The sequence below is a fragment of the Cervus canadensis genome, chromosome 9, assembly GCF_019320065.1.
Source record: "Cervus canadensis isolate Bull #8, Minnesota chromosome 9, ASM1932006v1, whole genome shotgun sequence".
Taxonomy (NCBI): Eukaryota; Metazoa; Chordata; class Mammalia; order Artiodactyla; family Cervidae; genus Cervus; species Cervus canadensis.
In genome coordinates, this window is record NC_057394.1 from 60974152 (window position 1) to 60989414 (window position 15263).

The 15263-nt window shown below is 41.2% G+C and overlaps 1 protein-coding gene across 1 annotated transcript in view; it reads left to right on the forward strand.

Annotated features, from left to right (window-relative positions):
- Positions 1–3082, forward strand: part of DGKH (diacylglycerol kinase eta) — a 216703-nt gene extending 213621 nt beyond the window's left edge. The window contains exon 32 of the mRNA XM_043478232.1: positions 3032–3082. The gene's annotated coding sequence lies outside the window, so the exon portion shown is untranslated. The remainder of the gene's footprint in view (positions 1–3031) is intronic.
- The last annotated feature ends 12181 nt before the right edge of the window (positions 3083–15263 follow it).

Consider the following 15263-nt stretch of genomic DNA (forward strand, 5'->3'; position numbering starts at 1 on the left):
CCTAGTTGATCTTCAAAAAACGTCTATTGAATGAGTGAAGAGAATATCTTACTTGCAATATTTTGTTTAAAATTCTTACATCTATGTTCAAAAGTGACACTTCACTGCCCTTGCTTAGTTTGAGAGTCAAGTTCACAGTAACTCATAAAATGACTTGAGAAAGCATTTCTTCTTTTTTATTCTGTGAAAGAGTTTAAGAATGGAGTTGTCTGTTCTTTGAACATACAGTGGAGTTACCAGTAAAACTATTTAGTCATGATTTTATTTCCTCTTAGTTTCTTAGTTAGTTGTTAGGGTCTTAGTTTCTTAGAATCTCTCAAAAAAAAAAAGAACCTCTCAGTTGGTTCTCTTTTTAGTTTTCTACTTCTTGGGTTGGATGTTTAGTATAATCTTTTTATTAATTAATAAAAGGATATAAATATCAATTTTCCTTTAAGTACTATTTTAGCTGCATCCCACAGTATTTTTCTTTTTCTATTTTTAGAGGCCATGTATGCGTCCAAGATGGGGTTTCTCACTTGGCCCAGTAGTAAAGAATCAGCCTGCCAATGCAGGAGATGCAAGAAATGTGGGTTCAATCCCTGGGTTGGGAAGATCCCCTGGAGGAGGAAATGGCAACCCACTCCAGTATTCTTGCCTGGGAAATCTCATGGACTGAGCAGCCTGGCAGGCTTTAGTCAGTGGGGTCACAAAGAGTCAGACACAACTGAGCACGCACACATGGATAGGTCCAAGATAGTCATCTGCCTGTCTGGGACTTCCTGGACAAGTTCAATTACTTAAGAGAGGTCTGTGGGTTGAGACTTAGGACAAGCCTCTAACCTCAGTTAGGAAACTCAGGCAGAATCCCAATCAGACAACCAACCCAGCATGGTAGAAGCAGGAGAGAGCTGGAGTTCAGTGGGAAAATTCTGTGGGTGTTCAGACTTGAGAGCAAGTCCTCCAGCCACCAGACCTGCAATTTCATACTAACGCTGTATGACAGGTCCTCCAACAGACAGAGGCCCATGCCCTGCTCGGGACTGAAATGGCGAGGCTGAGCCTGATGCTGGGAAGGTGTCACGTATCCCCCAGCTTTTAACATTCAGCCTTGTTATCCAATTTCAAGCATATAATAATCTACTTCATGATTTTTTTCTTTGATTCACAAGATTTTAATACATGTGTTAATGGCAGCTTTTCATTCTGGAGATGGTCTAGTCATAGCCCGTGAGATGGATTAATTTCCGACTCACCTGAATGAGGTTGAGGGGGCAGCCTTTTTGTGTTTTAGGGAGGGGGAATGGGACACAAAAGAGTCGGATATGAATGAGCTACTAAACAACAACAATGACAACAATTTCCTGTTAGACTCCTCACCTAGGGTGGTTCCTGACTTGAGTCTTTCTCCTGAGATCCTGGAAGCCATGAAAATAGCCATTCATTCAGCCATTTTGGCAAATGCCCTCAGATAAAATCTGATTCAGTAATAAACTTAACTCTTTAGAATTCTGTCTTCATTTAGATTTTATCCAACATTTTTAGTTATTTACAGGGAAAGTGTTAGTTGATCAGTTGTGTCTGACTCTTTGCGACCCCATGAACTGTAGTCCACTAGGCTCCTCTTCCCTGGGATTCTCCAGGTAAGAGCACTGGAGTGGGTCAACCCCCTTCTCCAGAGGATCTTCCAGATCCAGGGATCACACCCAGGTCTTCCACATTGTGGGCAGATTGTTTACCATCTGAGCCTCAATATGCACTATCCAATATGGTAACCACTGGCTACATGTGGCTATTGAGCACTTGAAATTAGGTTAGTTTGAATTCAGATATACACATCAAATTTTGCTACTTAGGATGAAAAAAAGAATGCAAAGTGCCTCAATAATAACTCTTATATTAGCTAAATGTTGCCATGATAATATTCTTAATATATTGGGCTAAATAAAATATATTATGGAATTAGTTTTTCATATTTCTCTTTATCTTTTTAATATGGCTACTAGAAAAAAATTTAATTATATGCATGGCTTGCATTAAATTTATTTTAGACTGTCCTGGCTTAAATAGTCCAGTCTGTAGTATTATTTATGAAATGTGACTGTTTTTAATCACAGCATTAGTTTTTTTGTACTTTATGGATGCTTAATACACATTGTAAAGGTGTTTATGAGCACACATGGAGATTTTAATTTTTTTAATTGAGTAAGAAATTTTAAAAAACTAACATGGAGCAGAGACTTTGAATTCTAGTTATTTTCTAGAATTTTTATTCTAAAAGGGAGTATTTAATAAACACTTAATTTGCTGTCAATGCCATCTCTCAGAAGTGACAAGATTTTGGGCTTGTGGAACGTCATGCTATTTGAGAGGACAAAATATGAATGTAGAAAAAGCAGTGTCAGGCATGTTTCTTAGACTCTAAGAATAAAAGTTGATGCTTAAAATTAAGAGGGAAATGAAAAGCTGTTCAGTCAATAGTGCTGGAATTATTAGACATCTACAAGGAAAAAGAAAAAAATTAGATCCTTTTCTTTATATCATATTCAAAATTAATTCTAATAAATAAAATGCATCAATGTAAAAAGCAAAACTTCAGACTTCTTAAAAGAAAATATAAGAAAATATTCTGTGTTGTTGGACTAGGGAAGGATTATTTTAAATAAGGTATAAAAAGCATAGACCATTTTTTAAAAAGGATTCACAATTTGACTAAACAAAATTATTAAGGTTCTGTTCAATAATAAACAACATATAAAAATTAAAAGATAGACCACAGACTGGAAAAATACTTTCAAACATAAAAGCTATTGTACCATGAATTAGTATCTATTATATACATATGGGTTTCCCTGGTGGCTCAGTTGGTAAAGAATCTGCCTGCAATGCAGGAGACCCTGGTTCAATTTCTGGATTGGGAAGTTCCCCTGGAGAAGGGATAGACTATCCACTCCAATGTTCTTGGGCTTCCCTAGTGGCTCAGATGGTAAAGAATCTGCCTGCAATGCGGGAGACCTGGGTTAGGTCCCTGGGTTGGGAATATCCCCTAGAGGAGGGCATGGCAACCCACTCCAGTATTCTTTGCCTGGAGAATTCCATGGACAGAGGAGCCTGGAGGGCTACAGTCCACAGGGTCGCAGAGTCTGACACGATCAAGTGACTGAGCCCAATGAATGGGTAAGTTCTAGTAGGTTAGCCTATCTCATTATAGTTTTACTCTGCATTTATTTAATGACTAGTGATATTGAGCATCTTTTCATATGATTCTTTTCCATCTGTATAAATTCATAGAAAATAATTTCAGAAAGCAAATAATCCATTAGAAAAATGGGCAATTTGAATGGAAAATGCAACTTCTATCAAAGGAATTCAAATAATCAATGTTAACAAAATCAAAAAATATGCTCAATGCTACTGTATTCAGAGAAATGCAGGCAAATGAGAGATCATTTTAGATCCCTCGGATTGGCAACACTGCATGATAACAGAGGTTTTGGCAGGGGCAAAGGAAAATAGGAATTCATACACACTGCAAACGGGAATGCAAATCAGTATTACCACTTGGAGACCTATTTGGTAATACCTTATTGGTTGAAGACACCTCTGGTCTGTGACCTAGTGATTCCATTCCTAGGTATATACACATGGGCACAAAGAGATGTGTATAACAGTGTGTACTGCAAGATTGCCTTCATGAAAACTAGATATTTAATAATGTGTGTGTTAGTCGCTCAGTCGCTCAGTCTGACTCTTTGCGACCCCATGGACTATAGCCTGCCAGGCTCCTCTGTCCATGGAATTCTCCAGACAAGAATACTAGAGTGGGTAGCCTATCCATTCACCCGGGGATCATCCCAACCCAGAGATCGAACCCAGGTCTCTCACATTGCAGGTGGATTCTTTACCATCTGAGCCGCCAGAGAAGCTCAAGGAGAATGTGTAAATAAACTTGTCTATTAATACAACTGAATGAATCATATAAACATGCATCAATCAGTATATTAGACTTCTTAGTGTTGAATGAAAGAATAAGTGGGTTGTCAAATATATACACACCACGTGACCATGCGACACCATTTATGTAAAAATTTTAACACTCAAATAGCATATATTGTTTATGAATTCATACATTAAAAGTATAAAAACATTTGTGGTAAAGATATGCATCAACTTCAGGATGGCAGTTTCCTATGAAGAGAAAAGAAGAAGAAAGCATAGTGAGAATAAAGCTTTAACTGTACCTGGAACATTTTACTTCTTTAAAAAAAATCTGTTGTATTACTTGCAGTTACTTGTAAATTTTCTTAATTTAAAACTATACCTAGTTCCCATCATCTGCCTCCATCTTGTCCCTGCAGAACAAGCTGAGCCAGGTTCTAGAATTCACCCTTACTTCAAAACTTCTTTAAGGTATACAAAACATCCTAGTATTTTGTTTAATTAACTAATTTATGTATTTGGCTGTGCCAGGTATTAGTTGTGGCCTCTGGGATCTAGTTCCCTGAGCAGGAATCGAACCTGGACCCCCTGTATTAGGAGTGCAGTCTTAGCCACTGAACCACCAGGGAAGTCCCCCAAATATCTTAGTGTTAGCCCTGATCTTATGTCTCAATTTAATAACTTGATTGCTGATTCACACAATTGATTCTCCTCTTTTGTTGAACCTGAGCTCTTGGGCACCTAAGGAGTTGCTCTAGGAACAGAAATTCCCCTGTTTGGGCCACTTCTCTTCCAAAACTGATGCCCCACTTCTGCACCCATATGGAGAGACATTATTTTATTAATGTCTGCCAGCTGTCAGCCTGGATTTCTGAATATCTCCGGAGCCTAGGTTCCCTGAGCCTGGATTTGTCTGCTTTTTGAATCACCTCTTAGACTTGTTGTTAGATCTTTTGACACCTGCTGCATTTGTGAACTATTTCGGGATATGGAACTCTGAGTACCAGACTGGATTTCCTCCCAGCTCAGTTGTCTGAAACCTCTCCCAGTCCAGTGAATGAGTGTGATAGATAGCTCAACTAACAGTGATGAAAATTTACAGCTCTCCACACTTGCTAAGCTTTCAGACTTCCTTTCTAACCTGTGTCAGGCTGATCAAATTAAACACTCTTGAGATCCAGGCCTTCAGAATAGAAACTCATTTATTAGGACACAGCTGTCTCTCTTAACCTTCTCTTACTCCTCAGACCTAAAGCGCCTCTTGGAAATATAACCCTCTGTCTTAGAGAAGACTGGGATATCATGAGTCCTTTAAGCACATACCCAGGACAGCATGCTTCCAGGCTACTTATGTTGTGAAATACAACACTTTGCCCAAGGTCTCCTGAATAGTTCTGCATTGAACAGTGTGGTCTTTCTGCTCTCTGAAGATTTCTCTCTGGCTTTACTAGCTTGTCTTCTTGCTTCTTCTAAGACTCCTGTGTTTATTGCCCTTTTAGAGATGACTATAGCTCATGCCTGATTTAGATCCATTAGCAACTGGATCACACCTAAACTGAAGCCCCACTATCTTCAAGGCTACTAACTCTGATCCCAGAGCTCTACTGCTTTAAAAACAATTTTTTTTAAATTTTATATTGGAATGTAGTTGATTTATAATTCACAATATATTTTTAAAAATCTTATAGAGCTTAATAGAAAACCAAACAAACATCCAAGTTGAAAAATAGGAAGAGGCTCAGAAGAGACATTTTTCCAAAGAAGACACAATAATGGCCAAGAAGTACAGGAGAAGGAGTTCAACATCATCAGTAATCAGGCAAATGCAAATCAAAACTACAATAAAATAGCACCTTACACCTGCAATAAAATAGCACCTCAAAGAATAGTATAAATCAAAACTATAATAAAATAGCACCTTATTGGTCATTTACCAATAAGACAAGAAATAACAAGTGTTGGCAAGGACGTGGAGTAAAGGGAACCCCTACACACTGCTGGAGGGAATGTAAACTGGTGCAGCCACCATGGAAAACAGCGTGGAGAGTCTCCCCAAAACCAAAACTAGAACTCCCATATAACCCAGTAGTTCTACCTCTTGATATTTATCCAAAGGAAACAAAATCACATCTTGAAAATATATCAGCACCCCAGTGTTAAATGCAGCACCATTTATAATAGCCAAGAGATAGAAACAACAAGAGATCCTCAAGAGATGAATGGGTTTTTTAAATGTGACATATATACAATTGAATGTTATTCAGTCATAAAAAGAAGGAAATCCTGCCATTTGCCACAACATGGATGGATCTAGAGGGCATTATATTAAGTAAAGAAAGTGAAAGTAAGTAAAAGTGTTAGTGGCTCAGCTGTGTCTGACTCTTTGCAACCCCATAGACTGTAGTCCACCAGGTTTTTCTGTCCATAGAATTCTCCAGGCAAGAACACTAGCATGGGTAGCCACGCTCTTCTCCAGAGGATCTTCCTGACCCAGGCACTGAACCTGAGTCTCCTGCATTGCAGGCAGATTCTTTACCATCTGAGCAACCAGGGAAGCCCCATTTTAAGTGAAGTCAGACAGAGAAAGGCAAATACCAATACATGTGTGATCTCTCTGAGTTTCTTCTGGTAAAGGAACCCTGAGGACTGATCAGCTCTTGCAGGTCTAAAACCAAGGCTGATGGATCAATAACATTCAGGGGTGTGGCCATAGAGTTCTTTCAGCATGAATGGGAATTTCTCAACCCTGTTCCAAAGAAGGTGTACCACGATATGATGATGGAGAACTATAGTGATTTGGTCTCATTGGGCCATTCCATTTCTAGGCCTGACATAATTGCATTACTGAAGGAAGGAAAAGAACCCTGGATGGTTGTGAGAGAAAAAACAAGAAGCTAGAGTACAGATTTTGATTCAATTTGTAAAATAACCAGAAGTAGAAAAACATTTATATATAGAAAACATACATCTCTTTTTCCAGTGCTTTTTGCTCCCATTCTTCAGACTGAGCCTCGAGGCCAGCATATGAAAAGAGAGAGCTACAAGATATAGTGAAGCAGCGGGGATGAGTCTGCTGCCTAAATGATGCTCATTGCCCAGTTCTTTGTTGTTGTTTAGGCGCGCAGTCGTATTTGACTCTTTTGCGACTCCGTGGCCTATAGCTCATCAGGCTCCATGTCCATGGGATTTTTTTCCAGGCAAGAATACTGGAGTGGGGCGCCATTTGCAATCGAGACTGTGTCTCCCGCAGCTCCTGCATTGGCAGGCAATGCACTTTATCACTGCACCACTATGGAAGCCCCTTGCCTAGTTTTGTGACATTGGGGAAAGTCAATGATAAACAACACACAATCCCTGCCTTCAAGTGGCACGGCTATCAAACAGGTTGGAATGAAGCAAAAATAATGGGTGAAGAGGGCAAGATCAGAGTGGAGGATAATTTATCCCATGGAGGCTTCCTGCTAAATGAGTTTTCAGAAATTCTCAGGAGGGGTTAGACCCTTGGGGATAGGTAGTGATGCCATTTTCTCTAAGTGGACTAGATAGTTTTCTCAGGCCCAGGTGGCAATAGACACTTTAGAATTATGGGACTCTGCATCATCTGCATAGGGTAATGGCCTAGGACTGCAAATGGCAAGCAGAGATGAGAAGGCAGGCTCCCAGCCTTGGTCTTCTGCTTGTATTCCATTTATTGAAGAACTGGAATTTTTTCCAGGACATCCAAGAAATCTGGTATGATATGAACTACATATTCCTAAATATCCTTTATTAGTGGGAAGAGTGGGGATTGTGCTTGGCAGGATGAAGGAGAGGCTGCTAGATTTGAGAGCACTTAGGAGCTGTAGTTGTAGATCAAACCAATATGACAGGCTTAATGTTGAGAAGATGAGACAGGTGTCAGGCAGCTTTGCAAATGGTTTTAAAGAGAGTAAAGGTACTTTCTCATGCTACTGAGATTAGTAACATGCTGGTAGGGTTGTCCCTGGGTACCACTACTGACATATCACTTGAAGGTCACTTTGGCTTCCTTGAGAAAGCTTGTCAATTACCCTTTGTGACTTAGAAATCCTCACCATATTTTACAGCTACAAATGCTGACAAAGAAAATTAAGTCCAGGAAGTACCCTAGTTAGAAAATGTAGTTCATGCACATTTGATATTCTGAGGTAAGGGTGGATGATATTTCAATTTAGATGGTGGGAAGGAGAAACGACCAATTACATTTCTTGGTAGGGGGAAGAGTAGAACTGAAGATTGTAACTTTAGGATTTGGCTGGTTATTTCTGTCTGGCAAGTATCCCAGGTCAGATCCATTTTGACTTGGCAGGAAAGAAAAGGTCTGTCGAGCAGGACATACATACAATGTCATTATACTTTATTTTACAAACTGAGATTTTTTTTAAGAAAGAAAAGAGGCACTGATCACAAGCAAGAACCATGATTGTATCAGGATGGTATATGATTTTACCAGGCAAAAACAGGATGTAAAGTGATCCTGAATATTGGGGCTGGGGTGAGAGCATGGTCCTTAGACTACAGCAGTTTTGTTGATGCCTTTCTGGAGGTAAAAGATGACCAATATGAATATCCCAGTGGCTCCTGGCATAGGTGGACGTGAACCACTTGTTATTGGAACAGCCATGAAGCTGGTGTTACATCACAGAAAAGGAGGGAGCTTAGTGAGGAAATCCATCATGAAGGTGGACAGGGAAACTGAATTCTTGGCAGGGAACACAGAAAGCCTTTGGCTTCTCCCAGCAGGTGTTTGTTCTTGTGTATATATACTTGTGCATCTTTATGTTTCATTACTTTCACCTTTTGACCTGCAGGTATCAGAAGCCGTGAGTCATGAAAAGTAGAACCCAAGTTGGCCAAAGTTAACAAATGAACAGAGGTCAGAATTCATGGCAATTCATAACAATCTTCTCTGACTTGTAGGTAATTTGAGAGAGACTTCTGTCTGAGGGAAGACAGAGAATTTCCTGGGTCTCTTCATATATTATGGGCTTCAGATGGTAAAGAATCTGCCTGCAATGCAGGAGACCAAGGTTCAATCCCTGGGTTGGAATGATACTGTAGAGAAGGGAATGGCAACCCAGTCCAGTATTCTTGCCTGGGGAATTCCATGGTCAGAGGAGCCTGGCGGGCTACAGTCCATGGGGTCCCAAAGAGTCAGACATGACTGATCAACTAAGACTTTTCATATATTATTGTCATTTCTGGATGAGGGACAAGAGTGGAATACAGGCTGGATCAGAGGACGGAACATTTTGGTGTCACAAAACCCTGTCTCCAGGGAAGGTGGTGAATCACATCATTAGAAACAAGAAGAGGAAGCATTTGCCATGTCCTGGCAGAAGGACATGCCATGTCCTATATACCATGTCCTACAAATTCCAAATGGCATCTAAGGATCAATTATTTCTTCAGAAAGAGCTGTCTGTTTGCAAAATGGCATTGTCCAGTTCTGTTTTAATGAAGGATGCTGTAGCAGAAGGCTGCATTGACCTTTTTGGTAGAGACCAGGTAGAAATGCAGGCACTTTGGAGGATGCCAATATGAGGAGGTAATAATGATTCAGAATCGAATAGGATAACGTACCTTTCAGCAGACATCCACCGAGGGCTTTAGTTCCTCCTGGAATTTAGCTGAATTCTTGGCATTACATAAAGAGTACAGTGAGCAAGGAATGTTCATAATAATTAAGAATAGTCATAAAAAATCAGACTAATATTAAAGTTGGCAAGTTGACACTAAAGCCCAAGAAGTACCTAGTATTGGGCTGATGAAAAAGTGATTGTGGTTTCGGACTGTGACTTTTAAATCATTATAACTAGGCTTGAACACAACTTTATTCATCAAAATAGGAACCATTACAGTCAATACATTTTTTGCCAATGAGAAAATAAGTTTGTTTTCCTGTAGTGTAAAAATCCATACTTGGGATTCGATGAACTCTTGGAAGTCATCTTCTGCCTCCTGCTGGTTGTGAAAGCATTTTCCCTGCAAAAACTCATCGAGACACTTGACGAAGTGGTAGCTGGTTGGCAAGAGTAGCCCAATTCATACAACTCTTGAAGCGCTGGTTGTGCGACATGCCACGTGGTCAGGCATTGTCATGGAGAATTGGGTCCTTTCTGTTGAGCGATGCCGGCTGCAGGCATGGCAGTTTTTGGTGCATCTCATCGATTTGCTGAGCATACTTCTCAGATGTAATGGTTTCTCTGGGGTTCAGAAAGCGGTAGTGGATCAGGCCAGCAGACCACTGAACAGTGACCATGACTTTTTTTAGTGTCAGTTTGGCCTTGGGAAGTGCTTTGGAGCTTCTTCTTGGTCCAGCCACTGAGTTAGTTGTCTCTGGTTGGTGTCTACAATCCAGTTTTTGTTTCACATCACAGTCCAATGGATAAATAGTTCGTTGCTATTGCATAGAATAAGAAGATGACACTCCAAAACAATTTTTTTGATTTGTGGTCAGCTCATGAGGCACCCACTTATCAAGCTTTTTCAGCTTTCCAATTTGCTTCAAATACCAAATGACCATAGAATGGTTGACTTTGAGTTCTTTGGCAACTTCTCACGTAGTTTAAGAGGATCAGCTTCGATGATGGCTCTCATTTGATTGTCGTCAACTTCCCATGGCTGGCCACTATGCTCCTCATCTTCAAGGCTCTCGTCTCCTTTGCAAAACTTCTTGAACTACCACTGCATTGTACATTCACTAGCAGTTCCTGGGCCAAATGCATTGCTGATCTTGTGAGTTCTCTCCACTGCTTTACAACCCATTTTGAACTTGAAAAAAAAAATCACTCAAATTTGTTTTTTGTCTAACATCATTTCTATAGTCTAAAATAAACAGCAAGTAGTGTCATTAGCAAAAAAACATAAAGCAAGAAACGTGCATCAAAATGATGTATAACATAACCACATTTATTTAAGACTGTATTCCAATGTCAGATGGCAAAGGTCTACAGTGCAAAACCATAATTACTTTTGCACCAAGCTAGTGAAGTCTTGACTTCTATTTTCCATAAAAGAATGACATTTCCGCAACCCATTCACAAAAGGTAGTGTGGTATTCTGTCGATTATATTTTACTAAGGATCTTATTTTCATCAGATGTTTATACAGGAATTTCAGAATAGCTACTGACCATCCCAGGTGGTGCCAGTGGTAAAAAGCCTGCCTGCCAATGCAGGAGATGAGGGTTTGATTCCTGGGTCAGGAAGATCCCTGGGAGGAGGGTATGGCAGCCCACTCCACTATTCTTGCCTGGGAAAGCCTATGGACAGAGGAGCCTGGTGGGCTACAGTCTATGGGGTCACAAAGAGTTAGACACGACTTAGTGACTAAATAACAACAACAAAACTGAAATGACTTGCCACCAATGCATGCACCTGAAAAAGAGAGTTAAAGGCTATTTAAGTGTGAAACAGGAGCTCTGTAAGAATCATGTTACACCCATTACACCTTGCCTTTAAGCATGATGTTTCAAGATAACAAGATCCTTGTAAGAATCTTATTACAGCAACTGATAAGGATAGCAACCTGTACAATCAAATGTGAGATATGGACAGGCTTTCAAAAGGCAGGGCTTTCCTGGTGGCTCAGATGATAAAGAATCTGCCTGCAATGCAGGAGACCTAGGTTCCATCCTGCCTGGGTCAGAAAGATCCTCTGGAGAAGGGAATGGCTACCCACGTCAGAAAAGCTCCTGGAAAAGGTCAGAGTTCATTCCAATACCAAAGAAGGGCAATGCCAAAGAATGTTTAACACTACTGCACAATTGCACTCATCTCACATGCTAGCAAGGTCATGCTCAAAATCCTCCAAGCCAGGCTTCAACAGTACGTGAACCGAGAACTTCCAGATATTCAAGCTGGATTTGGAAAAGGCAGAGGAACCAGAGACCAAATTGCCAACACCGCTGGATCACAGAGCTGCGCTCCGCAGGAGGGGGCTACGCTCCAGCTTCTCATCTAGGAAGCTTCTTTTGTTGTGGAGCACGGGCTCTAGAGGACAGGCGCTTCAGTAGTTGTGGCACATGGGCTCAGAACTTGTGATTCCCCGGCTCTAGAGAACAGGCTCAATAGTTTGGTGCATGAGTTCAGTTGATTCTTGGCAAGTGGGTTCTTCCCAGAGCAGGGATTGAACCTGTGTCTCCTGCACTGACAGGTGGATTCTCTACCATCGAGCCACCAGGGAAGTCACTGTAGTAAGAATTTATTTTATAAAACATTGCTCTTCTATTTTATGATTAACTCTTTGTGCTTGCATTCAGTCACGTACAACTCTTCTGCGACCCCATGGACTGTCACCCATCAGGCTCCTCTGTCCGTGGGATTCTCCAGGCAAGAATACTGGGGTGAGTTGCCATTTCCTCCTCCAGAAGATCTTCCCTACCCAGGCACTGAACACGTGTCTCTTGTGTCTCCTGCACTGGCAGGCAGATTCTTTATGACTGCACCATCTGGAAAGCCCACAATTAACTCTATACCAACCATGCAAAATAAGTAGGGCATTGATATTTTTAAAAACTGTCTTATGAAGCAGTTACATTTAGACATTGTTTTTGAATTTCATACAATTATACATTATGTTTTCTTAAAAGACAGTATACCTGTATTTTACATATTGGAAGTTAAGTTAGTAATTTAGCTATGACTATGATGTTTTAAAGACGCTTACTCCTTGGAAGGAAAGTTATGACCAACCTAGATAGCATATTAAAAAGCAGAGACATTACTTTGTCAACAAAGGTCCGTCTAGTCAAGGCTCTGGTTTTTCCAGTGGTCAGGTATGGATGTGAGAGTTGGACTGTGAAGAAAGCTGAGCACCGAAAAATTGATGCTTTTGAAGTGCGGTGTTGGAGAAGACTCTTGAGAGTCCCTTGGACTGCAAGGAGATCCAACCAGTCCATCCTAAAGGAGATCAGTCCTGGGTGTTCATTGGAAGGACTGATGCTGAAGCTGAAACTCCAATCCTTTGGCCACCTCATGTGAAGAGTTGACTCATTGGAAAAGACCCTGATGCTGGGAGGGATTGAGGGCAGGAGGAGAAGGGGACGACAGAGGATGAGATGGCTGGATGCCATCACTGACTCAATGGGCATGAGTTTGAGTAAACTCTGGGAGTTGGTGATGGACAGGGAGGCCTGGCGTGCTGCGATTCATGGGGTCGCAAAGAGTTAGACACAACTGAGCGACTGAACTGAACTGAACTGATTATGTTTTAAATCAGAAGAATTATTATATATTAGTATGATATATAATAGCACTCAAATATATTTTTCCAATTCAATATGTCTTTAATTTGGAGTGGCACTTCTGCATTATCCTCTGTACTGTTTACTAATACTTATAGTCATGATTTTAGAAGTCATAGAGCATTTAATAAATACCTACTATACATAAAATTATTACTGGGATAAACCATAATGGAAAAGAACATTAAAGAATGTGTATATGTCTATGAGTCATTTTGCTGTATAGCTGAGACAGACACATCATTGTAAACTAACTATACTGCAGTAAAAACAAACAACAAAAAATGTTAACTAGGGATCATTTTATACAAAAGGTTAAGGTGAACTTTTGTCCTTCAGGAGACTCATTACAAAGGAGTAAGGTAAGTGTTATAAATGACACAACAGATTGTGATGTAATACACACACTAGTGAAACAAAGGCAGGGCTTCCCAGGTGACTCAGTGGTAAAGGATCTGCCTGCCAAGGCAGGAGATGAGGGTTCAATCCCTGAGTCAGGAAGATCCCCTGGAGGAGGAAATGGCAACCCACGCCAGTATTCTTGCCTGGAGAATCCCACGGACAGAGGAGCCTGGTGGGCGACAGTCCATGGGGTCACAAACAGTCGGACATGACTGAGTAATCACTCACGCAAAACAAAGTCATGAATGAGATACTTCATCTTTTAAATTTTAAAAGTATTTTGATGTTTTTAACTGGCTGATGAAATTATAACTTTCATATTTTCCCACCTTCCAAAGTTGGTTTATTAAATATTACTAAACAATGTACGTAAAGTGAAAACGTTAGTTGCTCAGTCATGTCTGACTCTTTGCCACCCCATGGACTGTAGCCCATGAGGCTCCTCTGTCCGTGGGATTCTCCAGGCAAGAATACTGGAGTGGGTTGCCATTCCCTCCTCCAGGAGATCTTTCCGACCCAGGGACTGAACCCACCTCTCCTGCATCGCAGGCAGATTCTTTACAGTCTAAGCCATCAGGGAAATGGTAATGTGTGTAAAGCAACCACCAGAAAGGGGATCAGCTCTAGTCTCTTTTCCCGTATTTTCCAATATTCTACATAATGTGTGAGTATTGATTTATTATTACTAAAGCCTCCCAAATCCCCAAACAGAGAGCAGCGTGACAAAGAAGGACTGACATCTCTCTGTCACAAGTGAACAGCCAGCTGGAACCATCACTCAGGCAGGAAACAGGAATTCAGCCAGTGGGCCAAAGGGAGACTCAAGTTTTCAAACAGGAAGCGACATGGAATCTACTCCTGGCTGTCAGAGGTTGCTGGTGTAAAGCTCCAGAGGTCCGGAGGAAAGATGATGCCTGCTTTGTCGTCAAAAGGTCATTAGGGGGATTACACTGACAGCTAGCTTTGTGTCGCATGCCTAGTCCCGTGGAAAGGCAGAACAAGACTGAACGAGCTAACTTTAGTCAGAACCATGACACTCAGTGGGCGTCCCAGGGGGCTCAGTGATAAAGAATCCGCCTGCCAATGCAGAAGATGCGGTTGATCTTTGGGTTGGGAAGATCCCCTGGAGGAGCAGATGGCAACCCACTCTGTATTCTTGCCTGGAGAATCCCATGGACAGAGGAGCCTGGCGGGCTGGTCTGGATGGTTACAAAGGAGTTGTACATGACTCACTAAACAACAGCCACAACACATAACGCTCAATGCCCCAGGTGAGCAGAACAAATCATTCATCCAGGCTGGGCCAGCATTCTTTCATGTGCCTATAACTCAAATGTCTTGGCTCCATTAGGCTATGCAGACAAATGGAAGTAACATTTTCATTAAATGGCAAGACTACTTTGGAGGAGATCCACCAGCCACTAACCTGACTGCTGGGAATCAGTCCACTAAAGTGTGTCCTGGGGACTGGGGACCGCCGAGGCTTTCCTTGGCATATGTTAGATAAAGCAGACACAGCCTGACTTGTCACACTGAGGCCTCAGCTTCACTGTACACCACTGCCTTCCTTTCCGCACATCACCCTCTCTGTAGGCATCAAGGGGCAGGGGATGTGTGCGTCCCCTGCAACACCATCTCAAGCCTGGGCCAGGCTTTCTATTCATTTCCTGTACCACAG